We start from the raw sequence: 328 nt of genomic DNA on the forward strand, positions 1-328 counted from the left end.
TCTCCACTCATGTCCCGCTTCCTCCCCCTGCCCCGACGAATCTTTCCATCACCTGGAGCTCTTCTCTTGTTCCATGTGGTAGGCTTCCAGCTGGAAGTGCCTTATGGCACTTTTGCGACACTCTGCCAGCATAGGGTTGGTGTGAAGAGCTCAGGATTGGGCTCTTAGTGTAGTGTAGTGGCCAACAGAAGCTATGAATCGACACACTCATGGCTAGAATTCTGCCATTGCACATGCCTGATCTCGTCTGATCTCGGAAGCTAAGCAAGGTCAGGCCTGGTTAGTACTTGGATGGGAGACCACCTGGGAATCCCAGGTGCTGTAGGCT

General features: G+C 53.0%; 1 pseudogene; it reads left to right on the forward strand.

The window, feature by feature from the left end:
- The first annotated feature begins 205 nt into the window (after positions 1 to 205).
- LOC136658031 (5S ribosomal RNA) lies at positions 206 to 328 on the forward strand (annotated as a pseudogene).

The sequence above is a fragment of the Tiliqua scincoides genome, chromosome 7 (assembly GCF_035046505.1).
Source record: "Tiliqua scincoides isolate rTilSci1 chromosome 7, rTilSci1.hap2, whole genome shotgun sequence".
Taxonomy (NCBI): Eukaryota; Metazoa; Chordata; class Lepidosauria; order Squamata; family Scincidae; genus Tiliqua; species Tiliqua scincoides.